The 27734-nt window shown below is 40.6% G+C and overlaps 1 long non-coding RNA gene across 1 annotated transcript; it reads right to left on the bottom strand.

Moving 5' to 3' along the window:
* Positions 1-861: 861 nt before the first annotated feature.
* On the bottom strand, positions 862-27167 carry LOC143438378 (uncharacterized). Its single transcript, XR_013107252.1, has 2 exons — positions 27031-27167; positions 862-1143 (listed from the first exon to the last, which is right to left on the bottom strand). It is a non-coding gene; the product is annotated as an uncharacterized LOC143438378 (long non-coding RNA).
* Positions 27168-27734: the final 567 nt, after the last annotated feature.

The following is a 27734-nucleotide window of genomic DNA, read 5'->3' on the forward strand; positions in this document are numbered from 1 at the left end:
CATAAATTTTATTTGTCTCTTCTATATATGCTGAGTCTTTGAAATCAGCAATGTTAGAATTACTGTGTGCTTCTGTGAGCAGCAGTGAGGGTTGATGATGCCACAGTCACAAACTCAATTGCCTTCAGGGTCAGGACATGTTATGTGAATGAGCAGTGAAGTACCGTGTTAGACAGGGAGCAGAGGCTAGGGAAACTATGCCCAGCCTAGGGGCATTCCAATGTGAAGACTCATACGGCACCCTGCCAGACCAATTTGGCCTTCCAGCAACTGGTTTGTAACTCTGAGTGCCCTTACTTCTTACTGCAGCCTGGTGTGAGATGTTGGTGGTGACAGGGCGATTAGAAACATTTGTTTGTGAAGTAATTGAAACACAGCATGGTAACTTTGCAAGTCTCACACGGAAAAGCAACTTCATGAGTACATCTCAGCCAAATGGAATAGATTGTGAAATCGTAAAATAAAGAATATGACCCGAACCTGGAAGTGAATGAGCAAGATCAATTCTTTTAAAAAAAATACATTTTCTACTATTTTGAAGCAATCTTTGCATATTTTATAAGTTTCAAGGGAGCAACTAGATAACTCAGAGATGTCTGTGATGATTTGTATGTACACCCTCATATAGACTTTTTTTTTTTGATTCATTCATAATTACCTTGGGAAATTCGCCATCCTGTAAGGGATTTTGACTAATATATGATCAACCTTGCTTTATAGAAAATCTGCTTTCAAAGGGAGAATTGCCCCTTTCCACAGTGTCTTACCAGTCCCCCCTCCCAAGATTATGCTTTATTTGCTATTATTACTATTAGCTTTGGGGTGGAGGAGAAGGTTGGGTAACAGATGCTAGGATCTGCCTTTAATGTGAATACTTTGAAATTTTTATTCACTTCTAGTACAAGCTGAGAAGTAGGCAAAGCATATTCTGCAAATCAAGCCCGTTAAAATTCTCCTGCAAAGCACAGACTTGACTGACTGCAAGTGGAGCTGTCAGCTCGTAGAGGCATCACTGTCAAAGGGCTGTGTCATCTGTCAGTGCCGGTTCCAGCTCACTGTTCCACATAGAGGCAATGCACTGTTGCCTCCCAATTGATAACACGCTGCCAGAAGCATGCTACTTTCTCATCCGTCTTCTTGTAGCTGTCAAAAATGGAATCCATTAATTAGTTTGTTCTTGTGAATTTTAGTTGTTCAGAAGACATGTAAATTTCAAAGTAAGACAAATAAAAATTCCTATTTAAACCATGATGCCAATAAGGGCTCAAAACCCCAAAGTGGCAGCTCTTCCTGACAGTAGCTACACTGACCAGCTAAATTCTGCCTTAAGTGAATGTAATGATGTGGCTAGTTTCCCATCCCTTTTAATGAGGGCGAGCTTCCCAAGGCAGCAAAAGGAGAATCCAAGTTAGAGCATCTAGTGGGGAGACGTCCTGAGCTTTGCTCTAACTACTCAGGCGGTTTGACACAACTTAGGGAGCCTGGTTGCTGCTGCTCCTGGATGATTACCTTTCTGTGTTTCATCCCTCTCCAGTGGTTTTCAAAAAAGTTCGATGGACTTTATTCCCCCTCGTTTTAAGCGTCCCACAAAGCACGGGCAATTCTATAAACTCCATGTACGCTTTAGATGGTGTGCCTCATGCAAGTCCCCTCAGTACCCCAATATAGAATGTGTATATAAACTGAAAGAATTTTATATATAAAACCTTGAAACTATATTGTACAATCCTTATATCTGACACAGTGCTTTGTAAACACGAACAGTGTTTCAGCCTGACTCAGTGTTTTCTTTCTTTCCATCTTTTCACGTCAGCAAATAAAAGGTTGAACTGACACTGACTTATTTTATTATATTCAGTTCAGTAAGTCCTTAGTAAGTGACTGTTCTTCATAACTCTCTGTACTAGGTACTCTTGGAAATAGAAACAATGGTTAAAATACAGCTTTTGTCTCAAGAAGTTCTTACTTCAGAGAAAGGACCGGAGAAAGACATACCCAACACTAATTTGAGATAGGTTTCAGGAAGTGCTCATGAGACTTTGGAAGTGGGACACAGAGGTAAGCTGTAAGTCTGGGGACTCGAGAAGGGTTGATGTAATCCTGAACTAGATATGGAATCTGTCACTGCCTTGAACAAGGACTCCAGAATTATGAGAAAATTCTGTCGCATCTAAACTACCCAGTCCATGGTATTTTGTTATGGCTTCTAAACAGACTAGGACAACCATAACACTTCCTGACATTTTGTTTTGTGGATAAGAAAGGACACAGCAAAGGAGCCGGCTCATGAATGACAGGAAGCCACAGGTAAAGATGCATTAAGAAGAGTTTTCTTTTTAAAAGGATAGGATGTGCTTGGCACAGTGCAGGGAGACTTCTCTGAGGGAAACAGCTTTGTAAGCCCTTTGCATTTTACTACAGCAAGCAAGGAGTTCCCTTTTTGAAACACGCATGAGGAAGAAGCAACAGTTTGGAAAACAAGTAAACAGTAAATGTAATCTAAAATATCTGCCTGAAATATTTTTTTCTTGCTTCCAGGTTTAGATATTGTGAGCAAAAAACAATGTAGAGAACGGGAAGTACAACACTGGGATGAAAAGTCACGATAGAAATAACTCAGCAACGTCTTTTTGTAGACTCCTCTGTGCTTAAGGAATTTCTGATTCTTTTGACATAAACAGACCACTAGGTTGGAAATGTCCTAAGGCCCTGGAAAGATTTCACTCATTACCAAGTTCTCATAACACAAAAGACTGCATGGCTGGTATAGGAACTTCATTTGCTGAGACACTCTTGGCAAAACCTATGGGTTGTAGTCACCCAGCCGAGCCTTAGAGCCTTAGAAGTACAAACCCTGCTCTGCTCAGCCCCAGTCTGCTGCCGGATGTGAGGGATGACTACTTGAGATGAAGTTCTGTCAGAAAACTACGGTCCAAAAAAAAAAAAAAAAAAAAATAGCCATGGGCTTGTCATGTAGACAATTTTTAGTTAATTGGGTCGCATCGCAGTCATTCTTTTGATTTGACTTACAAAAGAAGAAGCACATTGATAAGGGGAAGAATGGACTAGCCACAGATAAATTTCGCTAATACACAGGGTGTTTAAAATTTCCATGTTTCTTGCCATAAAATGCTAACAAGAAGGTCAGGTTAGTTATATCTAGAAAAAAAGTAACCAAACTGTGAAGTTCACTCTGTTCCCCTAATCTAGCTAGTTTAATAATTCAGTGAGCAAGCGAATGTGATTGCTTTCACAGTGCAAGAAGCCATATCTGCAACCTCTGCACCCTTCGCACTGGCATGTAGGAAGCTAATCTTGGTGTGGATAGAAGTCCAAGATGCTAACCAATGGCTTTACCTATGGCTTGTACAACTGTTAAGATGCATCGAAACAATTGGAGTCAGTACAATAACTTCTCTGGGCCATATCAGTAAGGTGAAACACAAGTATATGCTGGTAACTAAGAGGACAGTACAGATGTAAGCTGGAACAAGATCTAAGCTCTGTAATGACCCATGCCTAGGCCTGTGTCTGAGACTGGCGGGTCTCCTTCTCGGAACAATAATCCTTAGCTGCTAGATAATAAAGAGAAAGGTCAGGACATCAGGCTTGGGAACTCTTAGAATATTCGAGGGGGTGATACAGTCAGAGACCTTTACCCCGGTACCAAAGCACTCAAACAACTTGTTACCAATCACAACAAATGCAAATTACTCGGGGAAAATGCCTAGAATGTGGGCCTAGAAAAGTTATTTCCATCCAGAAGGAGCTTCTATTGAGTACTCAGTGTGGTTCAGAAAATATCTCAGCTAGTGTGAACATTGGTCCAACAAGCCACTCCAGTGTTCAGCAAATTCACAGTGCCCTGGATGAGTCCTAGCAGGTCTGGGGGCAATCCTTGCTTGCCTTAGGTAAGATCAGCAGGTCCTTGTTGGGGACACAGATTACAAAGAGGGTACAGATGGCTTCCTTCAACCTTCTGAGGCATCGTTCTTCTATGCATACCTTTTACGCAAGTTCTTTGGTTTTTCTTGTCAACAAAACCTGCTTCTCTTCACTCTAGTCCCACAGTTACCAGACAGAGGTGAATCTGATTGTATTATTTGAACATTCTAATCACTTCTGTCTGTAAGCAATTCCTTCCTCTCCTCTTTCTCCTTGGCCTTTCAGTTACCAGCTACTCTCCACCTTTCTTCCTGACAGTTGTTTACTGAGACCCACTGTTTGCCGCACAAGGTGCTAGAGGGGAGAAGGAAACTCATGTGGGGATCATTTTAATATTTAACTGCGTTCCAGTAATTTGGAAGAGCTGCCTCAAGCCTTCTACTCTCCTGGCAGCTCCTTTCCCTTTGCAGAGTTTCCCATGAAGGATAGAGGTTTCTCACAGGGGAAGATTCTGCTGGAAGAATCTTAGCCTTGAGAGAACAGTCATTCCAGTGAGTGGGTGGAACCCACCGACAGGGCAGGCAAAAGGGTTGCAAGGAATGCTAAATGCTGGGACACTAAGGCTAGCCACTCTTTACAGTTAGTGTGCATGTACGCACATGTGCCCTTCTGTACTGTGTGCATGTGCGTGAGAGAGAGGAGAGAGAGAGAGAGAGAGAGAGAGAGAGAGAGAGAGAGAGAGAGAGAGAGAGACCAGGACACCTGTGTAGAAGCCAGAGAACAATTTGTGGAAGTTAATTTTGTCCTTCTGCCATGTGGGTCCCAGGTATTGAACTCAGGTTGTCAGGACTGGTGGCGAGCTCCCTTATCATTTGAGTCCCCTCACCAGGACCTGAGACCCTTCTTTTCACACGGCTGGATTGGTAATCCTGATAAGCATGGGCCACTGGCACTTCTTATATAACCAAATGCTATCTGGAGAATGATTCTCGATGTCTCGAAAATCAGAGGTTCAATCATCAAATGACTTTTATTTCATGGTTGTTAGGTATAACTTGAAAGGAGGTTTCTCACTTGAGATGAACACTTTGAAATTGAGCGCACTTGTGAATAGTGGAAGCCTATCTGTATCCTTTCCATTAGAGAAATCTCTTAGAAATAGCTGTTGCTCTTTTTTTAACGACTTATTTTTATTTTTCATAATGAGCATACTTATCCCTATGAACTTCTGACAGAAAGACAGCACTTTTGCAATTGTTTATAAGTAACATAGAAGATCTATTAACCTAATTTCTATATGTAAGCTTTCCCCTCCTGGTTGAATGCTTTTCTCTTCCATTAGAGTTAGCTCCCTATGACCTTTAAATTCAGTTAGAAAAGTTAATCTTCTGGTTAATCTGGACCAATTGGTTTCTGAAACACCTCCCAGTGACAAACCATTATTTCCAGTTCAGCTTTTAATTGGTTAGAATGTTATTGCTGCAAGATCCAGTAGCTGTCAGATTTGCCTGCTAGCCAGTCTGTGCTTTCTGGACACATTCCAAGTCATTAAAGCAGCATCTCCTGCTTGAACCTGGGCTATTTATCCTAACCCCAAGCCCAATGTTCTTGCCGGTTCTAATTTAATTAAGGCCTGAGGAATGTTGGAGGATGCCCCAATGAAGAGGAGGGACAAGTATACTTTTGAAAAACAAAGTCTGAGGCTTTTTTGGGTGCTAAATGCTACTTTATAATGATTAGATGAAATTTCCTTGCAAACAACAATTTAGCACTGATGGAAAATGTTCTCTTATGCCATTTACTCCTGTTTTGAATTTTTGTCTGTATTAAAGAACTAAAGGCACAAGTTATATCACAGTTAGGATGACACTAATCTAGCTGAACATGGTGCCTCTTGCCTATAATCATAGTTACTTGAGAATCTGCGAGAATTCCAGTTTGATGCTATTCTAAACGATATGATGAATTCAAGGCTGGCCCAGGATACAGATAAGACACTATCTCAAAAAAATCAACCAAGCAAACAAATGCTGATCTGATGTTAAGTACACAGATAACTTATGGCAATTATTTCATTCTTCTAAGTAATAGAAAAACTTGCATTTTTTCTGAGTTTTCTATTAGTATTCCTGAAGTATAATTAATAATAAACATATGTATATATAATATCTATACATAACTATATACATATCTATATATCTATACCTATGTATATATATGTACATATATACATATAATATATATATATAGAGAGAGACAGACAGACAGACAGACAGACAGAGAAAGACAGAGAGACAGAGAGACAGAGAGAGAGAGACAGAGAGAGAGACTGGGATGTACACAACTATCCCTGCCATTCTCTTTTTCAACAATTACAGAATTAGGTCATCCATATACATTTTTCCCAGTTGAATATGTAAGAGCGGTGCTGCTTGTGAGCTTTCCATTAGAGGTTTGGACGCAGGTCCTCCCAACTAAGTTGACTGACCTTGCTTAAGATGTCCATGTTTCTGACTTCTAGTTGCCTCCTTTACAACATTTTAAAATCCTCCCTACATAAAAATTTCTAATTGATGAATGCTAACCCTAACATGTTATACAAAATGCTTTGAGACACTAAAATTGTGAATTCTAAGTTTTATTAGAAAAATTCAAGTTGGAACTGGACCCGAGGGTTCCTCCCTGCTGGCTAGTCCTCATAGTGCCAGAGGATGCCAGGCAGGATGCTGGAGAATTTTCATGAACAGTCCTACTGAGCTCTTAACCCTGCATGAAGCACTACCTCTCTGCCAGCAAAGATGTGCTGTCGGGTACAGTAGTGGCAAGTCTGTTTGGGGGATAGCCAACAGGGTTTTTTTTTTTATTTGAAGCCTGCTTCATAGAAATTCACAACTGGCTGTATAAACTCCTTCATAGCCCATGGCTGAGGAGGTTATAGACCCCAGTGAAGAAGCTACTGTTGTTGTTTTGCTAAACGGACATGGTGTGATCATCATGTTGCCTTCTAATTAATTCTATTTGGACCTACCGATTAGTGGTGCTATCAGCTTTGGTTGGAGAAGCTTAATTTTTGTAGTGAACAGCAGCAGTAACTGCAGTTTCATATCTACTCAAAAGGATTAAACTAATCGATAAATGGATGCTCAGCCACACATGGGACATCTACATTACCCCACTAAGATTCAGGGAACATCACAGAAAAGGGAATATTAAGAATATAGGAGCCAGAGGGAGGTGGAGAGCGGTGTGAACTCTGACTTCCAGGAATTGTCACACAGGAATGGGCCTCACAGTACAAGATTGGGTCCATAAGCATCCTGTGATGATGGGGAGAGGAGCTCATGAGGCTCCACCTCTTCCTGAGGAGTTAGATGCAATTGATGGTTGATGGGAGAGAGACAGTCATTGTCTGCATTGGTGTAGCCATTGGTGATGTGCCTCTGCTTGTGGAGACAACATCTTACCACGATTTTGAAACCAACCTTAGGGAAACCCATTGGGTCAAAAAATGGCAACGAAAGCAAGAGGACTAACCTAGGCAGAGTGGTGCTCACCTTGGATCCCAGACAGAGGCAGGTGGATCTCTTTGAATTTGATAACAGTGTATTCTACTTAGCAAGTTCCAGGACAGCTAGGGCTATCTAGAGACATCCTGCCTCAAAATAAGTAAGAGTATTTGTTGGGAAGAGCAAAGGGGTCAGGAAATAAGAGGTGGACAAGCCAGGGTCCAAGTATCGGGGAGGAAAAGAAGTAAGGAAGGCTTGGGAGATGACTCAGCAGTTAAGAGCATTTGTTGCTCATCAAGAGGACCTGAGTTCAGTTCCCAGCACACACATGACAGTTTACAGCTGTCTCTAACTCCAATTCCAAAAGTCCTGCATCCTCCATGGCACACACATAGAATACAATCATATATCCAGGCAAAACATGCATGCACATAAAATAAATCTAAAGAAGAAGTTTATCAAGCATGACTCTCCTCTGAGAGGCTCCACCCAGCAGCTCTTTAAAACAAACACAGAGACCCATAGCCAGACATTAGACATAGTTCACGGACTCTTATGGAAGAGTTGGGGGAAGAATTAAGGGCCCGGAAGGGGATAGGAACTCCACAGGGAGACCAACAGAGTCAACTAACCTGGACCCTTGGAGGCTCTTAGAGACTTAGCCACCAACCAAAGAGCATACACATTCTGGACCTAGTCCCATGGCACATATATGACAGATGCGCAGCTCGGTCTTCATGTGATTCCCCAACACCTGGAGGGGGAGCTATCCCTAAAGCTGTTGTCTGTCTGTGGAATCTATTTTCCTAATTGGCTTGCCTTGTCTGGCCTCAGTGGGAGAGGATGCACTCTGCCCTGCAGAGACTTGATGTGCCAGGGTAGCGGGATACCAAGAGAGGGCTCCACCTTCAGAGAAGAAGGGAAGAAGGATACTGAGGGAAGGAATGTGAGGGGGGAATTGGGAGGGGACAGTAATCTCAATGTAGAGTGAATAAATAAATTAATTAATTTAAAAAAGAAAGTAAAATGGAGGATGCTGAGTGTAATTAAAATACATTATATACATGTATGAAAATATAAAATATAATAAAGACTATTATATATAATTGTACATGCAGATAAAAGTGTTATAAACGAAAACACAAAATAAAGCCTCACAGTGAAGGAGCTCTTATGCCAATGGGCAGAACCAGCCATATTCTTTTCAGTGGAAAATCATATCCTTGAGATCATTCTCTTGAGTGGCTTACACCTTAGAGCTCCTGCTTCAGACTAGTCTGGGCATCGTGTTCTTTGTCTTTGATTGGCCTGATTTCTTCCCCACGTGTTGTTCTCTTCCTTGTGCTGCAGGGAAGATTAACAAACGTTAGAGCCAAGATGGCTTCTGGAGCTCAGGCTGCTGCCAGGAGGACGGTGTAGAGGATGAGGCTGTTCACTCGGCTGTGTGAGCAGGAGGGGCTGCCGCTTTCTGTTAACATGCACTTTGAGTAAGAGATGGGCAGACTCCACAGCGCTGAGATGAAATGGGCTCTGAGAGAGTCTTCTATGAAGTCTCATTTTGACAACAATATGCTCTGTAATAGTTTGCAACATCATTTAGGGCAGTGAGTAGCACACAGAAGTTGTGAAAGAGAAAGTGGTGAAAACAGGATAAAAGACTTTGGGGAGAGGAAAGAGGTGGTGATGCAGGAAGGAGGAGAAATAAGTAGCATTAAAAGTGCTTTTAAAAGGCACAGGGAAACATTATTTTATGATATCTATATATATGTATTGTGTTTATAAAGGACATATATGTAAGCGTGGGTGTGTATGTAGGCTCATACATGTATATGTGTGCATATAGTTTAAATGAAGTAACTCCCCAAAGAACCATAGATTAACAAAAACCCCATTGCCAGGCATAGAAAACTTCATTTCAAGTTGTTGGTCAAGGAGTGCAAAGGTAGTGGATTTGTGCAGGAAATCAGTATTTGCCAGACTTGACCAGAGTTGGATATACTATACAGCTATGACTATATATACAAGACCTGCACAAGATCAAAGCAGGCAAAATCTCCCATGGGTGGAAGACAGACTCATAAAGTTCCAATAGGGGCTATTGACAACTGATGGATGCTGGGGGAGAAAATTGGTTTTCTGTAGAGATATGGCTCTTGAAAGGCTCTGCATGCACCAGTAGAAGTCTCTAATCCATGCACATACAGACACTAAGTGTATGCAGTGGGTCTAAAACACAAAGAACATATGAAGTTTTGAGGAAAAAGCAGTGGAGCATAGGGAAAGATACCAGAGGTAAGAGGGAGCAGGGTGAGTTTGCATGCATGAAATTCTCATACAATAAAAAGCTAAAGACTAAAAGTGAATATATTTAAATGAGAACAATTTGGGGAATCTTTGGATAACAACACACATATTACGTTGTGCATATATACATACACACCCCTTGCTTTGCATTTGATAAGAAGAAATACTTATTTTTTTTTCCTGCACTCTTCCAATTGTATCATGTATGGAAAGACTTGCATTAGAATTAAAACCAGAAAGAACGTATCCCTGTTAGCATTTTGCCTACAGAAGAATTTCAGAGCATGACCAATGTGCCAGTTAAAAATCAGTTATGTACCTAGAGAGCCACAGCTGGCCCAGAGCTGGAGTCTACTGTAAAACTTCTGGAAAATTGAAACGAAGAAAATATGCTAATTTCTCACAGTAGAGGAGGAACATTCTTTTAGGAGAATCAGATTATTTTTTTCACTTCTTGTATTCTAAAGACAGATCAGAACAGTAAGTATAACAAATTCTATATCGTCACCATGACTATATCACTATAGAACTGTGTCTCTCCTTTATGCAACAGGTAGGAAGAGTCATGAATGCTGGTGAAGAGGTTCCTTCATCAAGCTTTGCAAAGGTTAGACACAGGCATAAAATATCTTGAATATACTGTGGTTTTTTCCTACATACATACATCTATGAGTGAGTTTTGTTTATAAATTAAGGATTAATAGCAAATAACAATAAGCTAGGACAATAACAGTTTGCTATAATAAAAGTTTTACAAATTCTCCCTTGTCCTCTTCCCTCTCCCTGACCCCCTCTTTCTTGTTAACCCACTTGAAAGCGTGCTACTGTAATATCACAGTGTGTGTGCTCCAGTAATCCTAATTTTGCTCAGTGATGCCCCAAAGCATGAGAGCAGCAATGAAAATCAGAAATGCAAATGTCTGGCTTAAAATTTTAAAACTTGTGTGTTCATGTTGCTATCATGGACAATTTTTCTATTTGTGAAATCATGAAGAAAAAAGAAGTTCATGCTAGATTTATTAGTCAATTTGGGGTCATTGAAATCTCAGCTAGAGAAACCTCAGATAAAGGGAACACAGCTCCGATCAGGAAAGGGGAAGAAGACAATGAGGTGAGATATAAAGGAGATAAAAACCCATTGCTACTACACTACACAATATATGTATTGGAAAGCACTATTGGAGTAGGACTCTATTTGCTCAAGTGTTAAGACCTCATAAGACCAAGAGTTTCTATATAGCTAAAGAAACCATTGAATGAAGAAGAAACCCACAAAATGGGAGAGGATCTTCACCAGCGATCTATCTGGCAGAAGGCTAATATCCAGAATATACTAAGAAAACAAAGAATAGAGGAAACAAATGACCCAGTTAAAAAGTGATCTGCGGTTCAAATAGAGTTCTCAACAGAACTAAAAATGGTTAAGAAATCTTTCAAAAAGTGGTTAGCGATTAAAGAAATACAAATTAAAACAACTTTAAAATTTCATCTCTCTACAGTCAATGGCAAAGATTGAGAGAACCACGGAAAACAAAAGCTGGAGAAACCTTTATCCACTCTTGGTTGGAATCCAAATTGGCGTGATCACTCTGAACATCATTGTGGAGACTCCTTAAAATGAGATATCCGCCATAAAAGCCAGCTCTGTCACTCCTTGGCATATGCCTAAAGGACTCAACCACCTACTCCATAGATACCTGTTCAGCAGTGTCCATTGCTGCCCTATTTGCAGTAGCTAGGGACTAGAAATAACCTAAATGGCCTTCACCAGCTGAATGCAGAATGAAAATGTGGCACATACACAAAATGGAAAAATATTCAATTATAAAGAAAGCTGAAATTATGAAATGTATAGGTAAATATATGGACCTAGAAACGATTACACCGGATGAGGTAACTCAGACCAGAAAGACAGATTCCACAGGTTCTCTCTCACATTCATTTCTTACCTCCAAATCTTAAGATGCGAGAATATAGCATGAAGTAAACACAGAAACCAGAAAGGTATAAAGGTGACATTGAGTGTGTTAGGGGAGGGTGGGTGGCGGATAGACACATGAGAGAGAAATAGCAAGAAACAGGTTATATGGTAGGGGAAATGTAAAGACAAGGAAGGGACTCCAAATGAAGAGAAGATCGAAGGTTAATGTAGATGGAGAAGGAAGGTTTAGGGACAAATAACCCCAAAGTTGCTTGATAAAACCTCAAGGAGGTTTGTCATATTATTTTATATTTACCTAAAATTGTACACATGATTTTATATATGCTACTTGAGATGACAATACTTTCCATAAGAAAAACAAAACAAAACAAAAACATACTAATATCAGGCACAAGCACAAGAAACTTTTTTTTGAGTGGTTGGTCAGGGTAGTCTAAATGACTCCCAAAACAATATCAGCTATTTTTGTTGCATTTAAAATCCTCTCAGAGTTGAAGACACTGCCCACTTAAGACCTAGAAATTTAATTATTTAAGCTGGATCTAACCTGGAAGTGTTCTTCTTGTGGTTTAGCTTCTATAGTTGGTATTACAAAAGAAAGTACTATGCAAGCTGCCAAGGTAGGAAAACAACCAGTAGTCTCTTCTATCTGTGATGCTTATGAATCACAACAATGGCCAGCATGACAAGATAACTATAAAATTGTGCACCCACATGTTGGTGGTACCCAAGAGCTGCCTAACTGGATCTAAGATTCACTCAACAGGAGGTAAATCATGTCTGGTATGTAACTATCTACCCAGGGCTAATGAGGTCATGGATCTTAGAAGGGAACCTACACTTGCCACTTTGCTAGGCCAGCATAATATCTTAATGACACTTTAAATCGTATCCTTATACTAACAGGTAGGCATGACCATTTCCACTCATCAAAGACACTCCAATCAAATGGAGAATATTATAGAAAACCACAACTGGACACAATGCAAAGATTGGGGATCCCAGCCCCAATAGATACATTTGCAGCAGCATAATTTCTACACCTATTTCTCAGGGACTTACAGAAGAGGGAGCAGAAGTATGGTAAGATCCAGAATACCAGGGAATCTGCTGTGAAACAGCTTCTCTTATAAATGGCTGTATGTAGAAATAAGACCAGAACAATGACAATATCAATAGGCATGTGAAGTGGAAACTTCTAGTTCTTTGGAAAGCTAGTTATGCCAAATGATGTTTGCTGGGGGACACAGGCGAAAGGATGTCTTGCTAAAGCAAGCACATGAAAGGCTGTTTTTCTGAAGCAGATACAGGTGAAAGGATGTTTTGATATGGCAGACATGTGAAAGGAACCCATGATGAAGGAGTATAAATATGACACCAAAGACAGTGGATGTTGAGCGCTAAGCCTTGGTTTGGTTTGCTCTGCCTTGCTATTCTTTGCTAAAGGCACACAACTATTGGTTTGCCTTACATAGTTATTGTTGAGTTCAACTTGTGTTAACACTGCCATTGAAAGACACACAACCAAGAACTGCTCATGAGGTTCCTAGGACACCTTGACACTTTAGTGGCCTCCCTTTAGGCCCATTGGCAGGCCTGACTATTTCATCAGGACAGTTGCCTGGTGTCTGTTTGCTGAAAGGACTAGACTGGTTTGTGCCTGTTCTTGATTGGCTATCCAATATAAATGGTCAGCCCTGAAACCAACCGTATGTACACAGACAACAAAAATTGACTCAGCAGGTTATATTTTGCACACACACACACACACACACACACACACACACACACACACACGCACGCACCAGTATAAATTGCAACAATAATAGTGAAAAAAGGATATCATTGTGGGGCATGGGAGGGGTTGGAAGAGGGAAAAAAAGAAAGAGTAAACAATATAATTATATTTTAATTAAAGATTTAAAAATACAAATTTATAAAAGAAACCTATTGCCTGGGTTCCTCTGGTCATTTTCAAGCGTGCTGGCCAGCTCCTATGTGCATTGTTGGAGTCCATTTGTTTCTCTTCCCCTTCCCACTCATCCATTCCTGTTCTCATCTCCCGTATCTCATCCTTGCTACTCCTGCTTAGCTTTACCAGTAACACCCAAAAGATGACTTAACTTTTTGATGCCCTTCTGGAAGGCAAGACCCTAAAATCCTTACAGTTGTGGTACATTATGGAATATAGGAATTTAAAGCAGCTGTCATGCCACTGATTTAGTTAATTTTAATTAATAGATGATACAAAGCACTTATAGGCACTGATGCTAAAACCCTTGGGACATTCTCCCACATTTCCTTCTCCACCGCTGGCAGAGGATGTTCAAGATAAACATGCAATTGAAATACTTAAGAGTGAGTGAGGATAAACAGGTATCGCTACGATTGTAGTAATTACTCTCCTGATGTGAACTGCTATATGCTACTGTTAAATAACGTAAATAATACAGTAAGAAAAAGAAACTTTTTGCTACCTGAGAAGGATTAGTGAAATGTATCAGAGGTCAGGAATATTGGCTCTTCGTGTCTACAGGTAGGTATTTGATATGTCCTTTTTATAAGAACAAGTGACAGCTGTTGATCAGTACAGTGACTAGGGAAAGCAACCCTTTCAGAAGCATTGGCTATTTGTGTTCTATGCAATGAATAGACACTTAAATGTGCTAGAATGGGCTCAGCAATATTTTTGTTCCTCTCCTGCCTTTGTGGCTACTATGCACTTTGCTTTAAACAGAGAACAACAGAATCCACAACTTAGAATGTACCACTAGGAAGGGAAAATAAAGATAGGATTTCTGTGACCCAGTTTTAAAAGAATGACCAAGGACAGTTCCAGATATATAACACAACCAGTGTGGAATCTGATTACATCCCATCTACCACAACAAAACCCTTCTGGATGGTTAGATTCCAAATTGGGACATCCCATTGGCCAATGATTTCTCTGGGCTCTTGACATCTGATTCCCAGGAACTCCTTGTCTCTAGCTCCCCGTGGACTGGTCAATAAACATTCCAGAGAAAGAAAGAAATGAAGAAAACAGCTCCCCTTGATGGCTATTCTCTGAAAAGGAAAGAATGTCTGTTAATCCTGCTTTGTCCTTAAAGTCAGGCCCCAGTCACAAATGCATTAGACATTAGTTTAAAGGAGCTCTAGACACAAAGAGGAGAGGACTATTTGACTTTATGACAAAAATACTAAATACAAACAAGTTCTTGCACATTTATAGAGATGTTGGCAAAGTGGGACCTGGGAATGGACCAGAGTGACTTCTGGTTTCTGACTGGTTCAAGCCTAGAAAGACTTGATCTGTTACAGCCTGTCCAGGATTGGAATAAGGCCATACTTTTTGAAAATTATCTGTAAACAATGTTTCAGAGTCCCTAGTTCCATAAGGAAGAGAAATGGTGTGACCAGAATTTACTAAGGTTCAGAGAAAGGTGGTAGGCAGCCTTTGGGGAAATCCTTTTATTCTCTGGGGGCTTTCCATGCAGAATACACATGCTATACCATATATTCTGTCATTGTACTTATAATATATTGTAATGCAGTTGCAATAGACTCTTGGACGTATCATCCAAGATGCATTTTAAGTTGTGGCTTCTGTTGTTCTCTGTTTTAAACAAAGTACACAGTAGCCACAAAGGCAGGAGAGAAAACTATTTACTGAGCCCACTCTCACTCACTTCAATATAGCCATTGCATAGAAAACAAACAGCCAGTGTTTCTGAACATGTTTTCCCCAGGCACTGTGCTGATTAACAGTTGTCACTCATCCCTATAGCAAGGACTTTTCAAATAACTTTAGACACAAGGAGCTTGGGAGATTTGAGAGCCAATCTTTACATCCAAACAATGTAGACATTGCTTACAGTGAATTTTGCAAAATTATGGCTCCAATGTTGGACAGACCTTAACAGACCAAGTCTTCCTAGGCTTGAACCATATTCACTACCCTATCTGTGAGCCCCAGTCAGAAAGCAGAAGTCACCCTTGTGCATTTGCTTCTGTGTAAGCCACTTCTCATTTTCCTGTGCTGCGTTTCCCACTGGATGGAGAAACAACCTCAGCTAGCCAACAGAAAGACAGCAGCCATCTTTACTTGTCCCTTGGATCATGCTAGCTCATTGCAGAGTGGAGGTGCAATCTCCCTAGTTCTCAATTAGTGGGGCTCTGAGGACAATATGTTGCCACTAGAGTAATCCCAAACCTGCTGCCATGTCTGTTAAGACGCTGAGCTGATGAGGTCTCTCCAGGATGCTCTCTCTGGCTGTCTTGCCACTCAACATCTTAACAAACAATTGACCCTCTGTGGGACAGGAGTGTAGATTACTCACAATGTTGGCTCACCAGAGAGAGCCCTGTTGGTGTGAAAGGGAGGAATCTTGAGCCTTCACTTCCAGAATGAGGAACTGCAATCCCAGGCTACAGTGCCCAGACCTAGGATTACTCTTGTCCTACAAAAATCTCCACTTGAGTCTGTATTTGATCTTTTCTTACATGACACACAGAGAAATTTGGCAAAGTGGCCTTTGAATTTCCCTCTGATAAGCCTACAGAGGCCCTCAGAAGATGTGGTAGAGGAAGTGGTGAGCCCCAGGTAAAGATTTCAGAAAAAAAAAAAAGTTGACTCCCACAATGAGATTCTGGTAAGGGCAAGAAGAGGAAGCATAGAAGAAAAAAAAGCTATTGTTTTATGATCAAATGTTCATCTAGCAAAGTCATGTTGAGACAATTTCATATATATATATATATATATATATATATATATATATATACACATACATATAAATAATATTAGTTCTTTTAGCTAGTTTGGTTTTTTTTTCTGGTGAAGGAAAGAGCCTTGAAATCAGTCTTTTTTAAAAAAAACATGATTTAAATACAAGATGAAATAATACTTATGGCTTAAAGTATAAAGTATTCATAATTGTTATATAGAGATAAAGAAGCCTACTTGAATACATTATATAGGAACACCTTTTCTTTCCATATCCCAGGTACTAGTCTAAGAAAAATATAACAATTAGTTCAATTAATCCTTACACTAAAACCTAGCGCTAATATTATCTCATTTCCAGATGAGAGGACTGAAGAGACATTTTATAACTTGTTTAAGGACATGCCATTAAACCCTAACAAGAGCAGAACTAGAATTTAAGTAGTCTAATTCTAGAACTCAGTTTTAACAGCTGTGTACATTGCCTCTAAAAATAGAAATTTGGACTGGAGAGAATATCCAGTCAATAAGGTGTTTGCCCTGTAAGTTTGAGGACCAAAATTCAATTCCTAGAATCTATATTTTAAAAAAGAAAAAGGTATGGTAAGACACATATAATCTGAGCCCAAGGGGGATAAATGGATCTCCAGGGATTGCTTAGTCTGTACATTTCAAGCCAGTGAAAGATCCTGTTTTAACGAACAAACAAAGAAACAAGGTATATAGTCAGAGGAGGAACAATATCTGAAGTTGACCTCTGGTCAAGCCAAGGCATGCTTGTCCAAACACACACACACACACACACACACACACACACACACACACACACACGTGCCCATAGAGGGAACACTTGATTGGCTTCTTGGTTTCTCTAACAACTGTGATCCCTGACATTAAGGCAGCAGGTCCTCTTTCTCAAGCTCTAAAGAGACTATTACTGCTTAGAATCTCTTCAATCCAAACCAACTAGTAGATGTTGTCCATCTCGAAGGTCTTGTTCCTTCCTCAAACTTAATCAGAGTGGAGCATCAAGTCTCACCAATGGCTCCTCAAGCAAGATAGGAGAAATCCCATTGGAATCCTTTCACAGTAGGAGACGCCAGCCTTACAGACAAACATACTGTCTCAGCTTATGAACTCCAGAAATTGCTCTATAGATCAGACTCAGAGGTAAAACAGTAGAGTATTTGCATCAATTTATTTCGTCTGCATCCTGACTTTAAGAGGACTGTGCCATCGCTACATCTCCCTCAGAGCTGCTTGGAAATAACTGCACCTTCCCTCTGTGTGGGGCTTTATAGTGACAAAGTATTTCTTATTTAGTTCTACTTTAATTCTCATAAAAGCTTGTGAGATTGTCTCTACTGGCCCTAGTTACAGGTAAACAGTTTAGACAGAATAAATGCCCTTGGCTTAAGGTTGCAGAGAAATGTCAGCCTTGACTGAAAAAACTCACATTTTCTGTCTCAAAATCTAGTGTACGTTGCTATTCTGGAGTTACTTAAGGTAGACTTTCACCTTGGTCTACTCTCCTTTACAGGAGAAGTGTTCATAAAGATGTATATCATAGATTTTCCCAGGCCTCAGCCTGCCTTTTAAGTGGGTTATAATTACCTAATCAACCTTGATGACTTAATTCATATATAATCCACCCAAGCAAATGAAAGATTGTTCTTGTTCATTGGCAGGATACTATGAATCTTCAATAATAAACAACTTTCTAGAAATGGGTGGCAGTAAGTTTAGTGTGACAGACTCTGTTCTGGATGAAGAGGGTAGAAAATGTTTTGCTGGCAGTGACCGCCTGGGCATATTCCTAACCTTTCCCTACCATTTCCATATTTGAAATCCAAGAACATTGAGATCATCTGTGTGCATTGAGATCACCCCTAAATTCACATTGTGGTGCCTGAACATTCAAGCTGAGACCTGAAAAAGAGCAGTTAATGCTAAGGCAATGGAAGGCCATCAAGAGTCGACCTAACTTCTGTAAATCTACTGATCCACCTTGGTACCAAGTCACAAAAGCTAGGAAGAATGTGAGCTCATGAAGCTACGACTGGGGCATGCTTCTCTGTGTTCCTTCAAACACCTACATCATCTGTGGTTTTGTTCTTCTTTGATTTTTAGCAGAAACGCTTGATGGCCAGTAGTAAACAGGCAAACAAAGTCATTTGGTCAAGAAAATGACAATCTTTAAAGATTATTTGTGGAGTCTTTCTATAAGGATAGTTACTGTAGAGAAATTATGGCTCCAAGATCTGTTCCCAATTACTAGTTGCTCAACAACTCAGAGTCTTGGCTTTAGCTACAAAGCTGGGTCCTGAGACATGTAAGGCAAGCACGGGCTTTGAGTGGTTTCTGATGTTTTTTTGCCTATAACTGATTTAGAATCCCAGGTGTGGGGCAATCAGCATAAGGCCTTTAATTTGATGACAAGGAATGAATTATTTAAAAGCAAACCAGACTTTCTCACATTGTCTCTCAAGTCTTTGGGGAGTCTACTCATCACCCTCAGTTATTCACACCCAGCCGAGTTGGCCTTCTGGTTCTTTCTTGGACTTACTCTGAGGATGTATGCATTACTGCCTGTACCCTCTGTCTGGAGTGATCCTCCATTCTATATGGTGCTAACTCCCTTACTGCTTTCAAGCCTTTTCTCCAATGCCGACCTCCCAGGTATACCCCTGCAGACATTCTACTGCACCTCACATTGCAGCCAACCTCATTATTCCTCCCAGTTTCTCTGTCATAGCTTTTCCCTCCTCCCCATTATCATTTTTTAAAAAATATTCTGTGCAATCAAATTATTCTCTGAATTAATCATCATATTTCCTCTGACTAGCTGGTAAGGATCTCACAGATCACTGCCTCCTCCTATGCTTTCTCCACAGTATGAGCCTGGCTCACAGTAGGCACTCAGTAGCTTCTCATTATTGCCTGCCTTTGTGATCAGTCTTGATCTGGATTTTGTTTTAAGCTGGGTAGGTTTTACTTGCCTATGATTGCTGAGAGGTCTTATAAAGCAGGTGATTACAGAATAAGAACCCAACAGGGACAATTTGGAGGTAAATAGAAGGAGGTATCAATAATTACAACCCAACAACTTAAATAAACACTATTGTGGGCAAATTGGAACTTATGATATAATTATTAATTGGATATAATTATTAGTTGGATATAATTATTAATTGGACAGTGTGGTCACAGGACAAACGCGAGGGCCTAGAGAGAGACGGGGGGGGGAGGGAAAATTACAAAAATTTGGTTTGAAAATCTGGTTGTTGGGTCCAGTAAAGAGGCTGCATACAATGTCTCAGCAGCAGTGTGTGAAGAATGCCTCAGGGAGGTGGATTTCTTATGCTGCTATGGAGACCATCCCGGAACATTCCCTATATCTGAGATACTATGCACTTTTCAGAATGTGGCCTCTTTCTCTGCCCTTCTCAAGCCTGACTCCTTTTCTCCCCTTCCATGTTGCTTGTGATAAAGAGATGCAGTGTGGAAGTCATAAAGGGTTTGGGAGTTTGATGCCTGGGAAAGAACTTTTCCCCAAGGGGGTGGAAATGAATCCCAGGTCTCCCATAGCATTTGGATTCTCCAAGTCTCAAAAATGCTACATCAGCACAGGCCACAAACAGAATAATCATTTGATCTAAACATAAAATAAGTTCTAAGAAATTCATTGTGATAAAATATAGAACCCAAGGGTATCTTAAAGCACTACCCAGAGATCTGCTTGAGAATTCTGAGATTTTGCTCTGTGAGTTTGGGCATTATCAGAAACACATTGAGTCCTTAAACATGGCTGGTTTTTTTCCTTTTTCTTTTCTTTTCTTTCTTTTTTTGTTTTTGTTTACACTGAAAGGTCTGGGGTAAGACAAAGGTGAAACTTATATGGGTGATTTTGAAAGGTTTGAGAAAGTGATATGGATTAAGAGTACAAACTACATACAGATCTGTTATCTACAAACCACGTACATGGGTCTGAATGCAACTGCCAGTTAGGAAGACTAAAACCTCACTCTGGCAATCAAGCTCCTGAACCCTAGTGGCAAGTGGCTAAGGATGAATCCTAAGGGCGTTCCTCTTGCTTGTAGTGACCTCAGGCTTTCTTCAGGCTTCTAAAATGAGAAGGAAATCAAAGTATACATCAGAACCACATAAGGTCAAGGTATAAGAAAAAAGGAGATCAAAGGGTATGGATCAGGAGTCTTTCTTCCTTCTTTAATTTTTTTAGCATCAGCCTTCAAATAGTAGCACATGGAGAGCCATCATCAAGTTTATCTGAAATGAATCCTTTTACCTTTTCTGACACCTGTATTAGCATCGTGGTTATTGTAACATAACCATGTGTTTTGTAACAAAACATGTGTTTTACCTGTGCTATTAACTTATTTTTCAAAGGGTTATTCCATTCACAGTTGTGGAGGTTTGAGTCCATGATCAAGTGGCCCCATTGATTTGGGTTTCTAATGGGGGTAACCAGCAAGTGATGGTATAACTAAGCCTAACAACTTGTACCACAAGCCAGGGACAAAAGAAGAGAAAGAGGAAGATTGGCACCCACAGCTTCTTAGAGAGCACAGCCCCAACAGTCTAACAATGTCTACAAAGGACCCATCTCTCACTAGTGTCATTGTAGGGCCAAAGATCTTTAATGCATGGCTATTGAAGGGAGAGGATGCAGAATTCAAACTGTAACAATAGCTGTTACTCAAACCCTTCATACCACATCTACCTGCCTTATTGTATTTTAGGTGTCTTGCATCCCATTGCACCAAAGATGGTTATCTCAGCATAGTTTGGAGGGTAGCTTTCCTGAAATCTAAGTCAGCCTCAGTTCTCATTGGTTACCTCCAATTCTCTCAGAGCTTTTAGGGTAAAAATAAAATTTATCCACAGACCCTTGATGAGTGAACCTCACTTATGTCTCCACCCGCCCCATTTGACAATGCCCGTTGTTAGATCCTCTTCCCAGCAACGAGATCATGCCGTTATCTCTTTTATACCCAATGCCCATGATGCTCTGAAGGCTGTCCCTGTACATCTCTTCATGAAGAACCTGCCAGCTTCCCAGCTCCACCAGTCTGTCTTTTCTATGATCTGCAATGGGCCACGCCCATTCAAAGCACAAGATAGGCAAAGATGGTGACAAAATGCATGTAATGAACTTTGGATTCGTTGTTGTTTGGATCTGAGAACTGAACCCAGAGCCGCAAGCCACTGACCTAAATCCCTCATCCTACATGTGATGGATTTTTTTGTTTATTACATGTTATCTTATGCAAGTATCAAAACAGGCAAAAACTCAGCTGATTTCTGCTGAAGAGCAGCTGGGGGAAACTCAAAAGCAGTGAAGTAGAGGAGTATCATTCTAAGTAGATTTTGAACTATGAGTGGAAAAAGTATTGTGATATATTTATGGTTGGAGTGACACCTATGGGATCTGAAGATGAATCAAGGAGAGCTTGAGAGTAGTTGGAACAATGAACAAAACTGTTGGCTGTCTCCAGAGACAGAAGGTGTGGGCTCTACTGCAATAGGAAGTCACCAAGTGAACATGCAAACATTTAACACAATATCGATTACCAATAAGCTGGGTGATAAATGAACACAACAGGAGAAGTACGGAGAGTAAAAACACAATCATTCAGAGAGGATGAGGAGGGTGTGTCTCTCCAAGAGGGTCATATCCGATCAAGGACCTGACTTGAGTGTAGTGGTTGTGTAGAGGGTGGGTTTTCTGAGAAGAGGGTGCTGCCAGCAATTTAGCACACGTGCAGCATGTAAATACAAGTTCAATGAGGCCTGGGTGACTGTAGCTGAGAGAGAAAGGAGGGTAGACAGAAATGAAGCCCAGAGGTCCTGCAAAGCTAGACTGACACTCCACACCCAGTAGAATAAACACTCACTTTTCCTGGAAAAAAAAAAAAAACTCGCATACCTATGCACCTAACCAAGTCTATACCAGTTTTAGAAAAGAAAAAGAAAATATTTTCACAATGTTAACACTTATCCTACCCACCACACACAATACTGAGGATATGAGATGACAGGACAAAAAAAAAGGGGGGGCTGGTGAGATGGTTTGAGAGAGCAGGGGTGTTGTGATTAGGTCATTCTTCCTCCCAGCCCCATGCTCCCAGAAATAAGATTCAGACTCAAAATATATTTACAATACCTTGGCCATATAACTAGGCTCGACTCTGACTAGAATTATAGCTTAAGATAACCCATTTATTTTAAGCTACATTTTGCCATGTGGCTGGTTATCTGTGCTCAGGTACTGTCTCTTCACATCTTCCTGGGCGGAACTTCCTCGCCTGGTTCTACCCCAGAATCCTTTCTCTCTTCCCAATGCCTCACCTCTATTTCCTGTCTAAGCCATAGGTCATAAGCTTTTTAATCGACAGACAATGCATCCATACAATGCACAAGATATTCTTTCTACACAGGGAACAAGAGTTTAGTTCCTAGCCCTGAATCACGGTGCTTACAACTGCCTATAACTCCAGCTCCAGGGGATCACTTGCCTTCTGGCCTCTGCAGGCACACATATGGATATACCTACACACACACACACACACACACACACACACACACACACTTTAAAAATTAAAATAATTCCCTTTTAAAAGTCATTTTAAAAAGAACCCTTAAAGCAATAGTTAGAAAAATAACATACCTAGGTTCTTACTAAAAAATATTCTGGGTACATTAGAAGTTGTTACCCCCACTTGCAAGATCAGTAACCAACAAAATGTATCTACCAGTAATTTCCATCAGTGACTTCTCTGATTTTTCAGGCTTGAGGACCTAGAATAGCCATCCAAATTCGCTCTGAGGAATTTGTTCTCCAAAATGAAGTCAGCTTTGTAGAAAGAGAAGACTTAGCAATTAAGAGAATAGAAAAGGTGTGTGTATCTCTCTATGTATGTTCTAAATCCTGAGCCCCTGACTTATCCATGAGAAGGGTTCTAAGAAGGGCTTGAGGCTGAGAACTTGGGGTCCAGAGCTCTGTGTCCATCAGCATTGCTGGAACAACCTCTTGCCTCTCACTCTCCTTTCCTCGAAAAAAGAATCTCTGGCTCTAATGAAACAGAACAAATAAGCTGAGGTCTATATATGCAAGAAATCTCCTGGGCTGTCTCTTCCCTTCCAGACCACTTACTCTTCATGGGCTTGGGTTCCCAGCCTCCTATCCATGATCAGAGACAAGCCATGTGACTTTTTAGCAGTCATATTTTGGCAGATTCATCAGCAATATCAATATCACAAAGCAATGGCTATTAATCTTTCTGAGTATTTTTGTGTCAAGTGCTTCCCATGCCTTGTATAATTACTGAGTGTCTGTGTCTCTGTGTGTGTGTGTGTGTGTGTGTGTGTGAATAGCTATTATGATAATTTCCATTGTACGAATGGGAGAATCAACATTAAGAAAGGTTAATTTTGTATATTAAAAACACATCATTGGTATTACAAATCTGAGACTAAAACCTGGTTTTGTCGGTTCCCCCAAAGCCTGTTTTCAACCATAGCTTTATACTGCTGCCCTAACACAGCCAAGCTAGAATCATGTCTCCTCACGTTGCAAAGTAATGTTTTCCAAAATATAAATTTCACAGGTGTGTGACAGAAGATGCTACCATGATCAATACTTGAAAATGCAAATGCAATCATTATATTATGTTCACCTCAGAACACAAAGGCTTGATTGCATGAAAACGCTGCTTTTATTAGTAAACAGGAGAAGGCTGAAACCATCTGCAGTCTCCATGTTGCTTTATCACCACTGGTTTAAAGAATGAAAATTTGATCAACGCATCTTTTTAAAAATTCAGTTTCATTTATATGTTCAGTCCGCAAACATAAATATGGCAATGACACATATCGGGGACATGAAGAACACTTGTGTAAAATGGGATTGACGTTTGTATTGTAATTCTCGTGTTCATCCAGCAGAACTTGAGTAAAAGTTCTTGAAAGAAGAAACAACAAACCCCTCACGTGACTGCAGAAGCCATAGCTTAGCAAAACGCCATCAAGCAAAATAGCAAAATCTGACATCTGATAGCAAGCATTCAAGAGTTGTATTTTCTTTTTTTTTATTTTTTTAAGAGTTATACTTTCAATCAAAAGCATTTCTCATGAGATTATAGCACTAAACTGAGCACCAGTGCAAGACTGTAATGTCGGGATGCATATCACTTAAAGGAAAACGGTGGATACTTTTCTTGACTTCTTTGCTGTTGAACAAGTCATTCGGCTTGTATACCTCTAATTCAGAAGGAGGCCTTGTCTATTGACTGCTTGTATCTCCTTCCGATATGTGGCAGGCCATACTTTAACCTAGTCTATGCAGAAAAACAGGCATGTGTGCTTCTGGTTGTCAGAAGCTGTGTGCAGAGCACCCTTCCTAGGCTATTCTTACTGATGGAGAGGTCTTATTAAGTTATAGCCGTAGAGAAGCATGCTGTTCACCGCCAGCCCATGGCCTACATTTTATAAAAGACTTCGCATTTAACCATCTCTTAATTTTCAAAAAAAACTTAAATTTCTTCAAATTTCAAAGAACAAACTTATATTCAGATATTCTTCCATGTGTCCCTCCCCCCAGGAATAAAAACAATTTATTTTAAGATTAAGAAATTGCCTAAACAATAATGAGAGGTGACATAAAGATCCAGTTAACACCTGCTGCCAATCAAAGAATGCCACCTTTCATGAATTATAGATTCCTGCAGCACAATTTTCATCCTGGCTGCCCACCTGAAGGGTCAAGGACATTAGAAAGAAATTTCCCTCTAGCATATTCTTTCTTTTTCATGATGGATGCCTGTAACCATATTTTATCAATTCCTAGGCTTACCTTTTCTTTTTTTCAAACATTTTAAGAGCTCAAATTTGAGCGCATCTTAAAATTAATGGACACCTTAATTTGACAGCATTGTTTCCAGTCTTAATGAAGCGTGGCATTGCCATTTTTATTTGCTTAATCACAGCCCTTGGGTTTTACCAACCTTGCTTTCTTATCATTATGCCCCAGGTATTTTGTGGTACAGCATGTTTATGGGCACATTAATGAGGCGGGAAACTCTTCTGCAGTGGGTATCAGGCACAGCGGCCGATGGTCAGCTTGTTCTTCTCCCCAGCATAGAGGATATTCTCTGCATGGGTCACATGCTTTGTTCCTCCTCTGGGGTCCTGGACAGTGACTGACACTTGCTCTGGCCTAGCATCACCTCTGTCTAGCTAAGGATGAGCAGTTACTGGGACACCAGCTATTGATTATGACCGTCACCAGCCACAACCCACAGGATGACTTTATCCTTAAAATGTTTTCTAAGTCTTTCCAAGACATGTGACAGCTGAAATTAAAGTAAATGATGTAAGGACCAAAAGAATGTAAGGACCAGACAAGGCGTGTGTGAGAAGACCAGTACGGGAAACCTCAGGTAGAAATATATTTTTAAAATTCCAGACCCGAGGATTTTGCATGTCAACTCTTATTTTGGGGTGTTTCTGTGGAATTGTGGAGACTTTAAGGACAGTAGGTTAAGTAATGTCTAGACTATTATGTCCAGAATATAAAACAAGTAAAAATGTCTCTCTTCTCTAACTCATTTTTACAAACTGATAGGCCCTGACTTCCATAGCAGCTTCTCTGATCCACAGGCTGCTTTATCTGATCACAAAATTCACTTCCAGAAAACAATGGAAATCAGGTGTGGTGCAGGAGGGTGGGGACGAAGGAAAACACTAGTGTTGACTGATATATCAGACATTAAAGGTGGGAGGTAGGAAGTAAAACTAACCAGGAAATAAAACGGGGTGGCCTGTTCAGGGGCAGAAGCATGGTCTATTTGGGTAATTGAGCATTTGTCAGGGCCTTAACCCCCAGTGACCTTTGTTGTTGTGTTAGTAAGCCCACATGAGTTTAAAGGGGCGGGGGGGGGGGGGAAGGCAGGAAGCCAGCGGACAGGGGAGGGGCAGGGCAGATGCAAATATGGATCATGTCTGTGTGGCCACCATGAGGATATCTGAAGTGAAAAAGAAATGTATGGAGGAAGCCAACTGCAGGGGCATTGGAACAGGCAGCCTGAGGTAAGTGGCACTGGAGTGTCAGACGTTATCAGAGGACACAGAGAAGTTCAGAAGACCAGCATGAAAAGAGAGTTGGAATATGACATTTGGGAAGTTTCTCAAGAGGATACTGCCAATAGAACAGCAGAGCAGGAGCCAGGTTTTAAAGGTTAGCAAGTGCGTGCCTAAGAAAGACCACAAAGACTGGGGATTTTTGGTGTTTGTTTTTTGTTTATTTTTTTTTTAAGCCAAATTTTCTAGAAAAGTTTCAGAGAAGAAAAGTCATGTGGATGAAGTCCTATCTTGAAAACCCTACCTTGAAAACCCAATTACTATGCTCTTAGCAAAATCAAATGTTCACTTGCTGTGTTTCAAGATTTGTTGAGGGCCCAATCTGAGTACATGCTATAATTTCAGTATTTGGAAGGCAGAGGCAGGAAGGTAGCTTTGAATTCGAGCTTAGTCTGACTGATCTACATAATGAGTTCCAGGCCAGCCAGGGCTATGGAATGAGACCCTGTCTAGGAAAAAGAAAATATACCTCTAAACAGACATATATATTACAAAACGACCTATTTTCTCACCAAAGTAACTGCAGACATTCCTCACGGTCAGGATGAGGGCTTGGAATTGCCACTTTCCCAGGACAGGAAGAACATTCTGGTCCTGGCTTCCTTCTTGCCATTCAGCAGTTGCCCTTCTAAAGTTTACTGAAAACAACTTCTCTGCCAGGAGCTCTTGCCTGTGCTCTATTTATTGATTTTAGAAAGCTGTGGCAAGCAGCCATGAGGACAGAGCAAATTAGCAAAATATAGTGTGTCACCCAAAGCTCTCAACTGACCTAGGTCCACAGTGGCAAGTCACCAAAGCTAGCAGATTTAGGGTGCACCAATATGGCTTTCAGCTGATTTTTTTTTTTTTTTGGAGGTTCTTCAACTTTCAAGCCTAATCTCATTAGTTGTTCTATATACACACAGCCAACCGGGTGCCGGTGTCCTGTTCAACACCACATTAAAATCAGCACTGTACTGGTTATTTCTCTCATCACTGGAACGACAGACCTGACACAAACAATATAACTGAGGAAAAGTTCCTTCTCCCTTGTGATTCAGAGGTGTCCATCCATCACGGTCCTGGAGAGCACAGCAGTTTATACCACAGTGGAAAGGAAGTAGAAAGTGAAGGGAGAGAGAGGGACAGGAAAGGGTCAAGGACAAGACGATGTAGAACCCAATCCTGGTAACCTTTACCCTCCATATTAGTTTTTCCTCTTAAGGTTTCCAGAATT

This window comes from Arvicanthis niloticus, chromosome 25 (assembly GCF_011762505.2).
Source record: "Arvicanthis niloticus isolate mArvNil1 chromosome 25, mArvNil1.pat.X, whole genome shotgun sequence".
In the NCBI taxonomy this organism is placed as follows: domain Eukaryota; kingdom Metazoa; phylum Chordata; class Mammalia; order Rodentia; family Muridae; genus Arvicanthis; species Arvicanthis niloticus.